The sequence below is a fragment of the Penaeus monodon genome, chromosome 30 (genome assembly GCF_015228065.2).
Source record: "Penaeus monodon isolate SGIC_2016 chromosome 30, NSTDA_Pmon_1, whole genome shotgun sequence".
In the NCBI taxonomy this organism is placed as follows: domain Eukaryota; kingdom Metazoa; phylum Arthropoda; class Malacostraca; order Decapoda; family Penaeidae; genus Penaeus; species Penaeus monodon.
In genome coordinates, this window is record NC_051415.1 from 23,943,719 (window position 1) to 23,944,004 (window position 286).

Sequence of the window (286 nt, forward strand, 5' to 3'; positions counted from 1 at the left end):
AATGAAAGGCACAGGGAGAGAAGAAGGTATAAAGAGTTTGTTCCATGATATGACATGAACGCAGCTAACAAAATCCGATGAGGGTCCTCCACGCAAAGTTCAAATCATCCACTCCGAGACTCATCCCTGGAAACACCTTGGCTTACACGTGTTCTCGGCACAACGCCAATATCAGGCACCAACCAGAATAGGCCTTGGGCCAAGTGAATTCATCTGCACATTATGATTGAGGGCGACTCGTAATCACACTCCGAGGACCAACAGATGTGAAAATCAAGTAGAATTT

General features: G+C 45.8%; 1 protein-coding gene across 1 annotated transcript in view; it reads right to left on the reverse strand.

Annotated features, from left to right (window-relative positions):
* LOC119592389 (probable tubulin polyglutamylase TTLL1) overlaps window positions 1-286 on the reverse strand; it is a 12,636-nt gene that overhangs the window by 1,786 nt on the left and 10,564 nt on the right. The gene's annotated exons all lie outside the window — the stretch shown is intronic.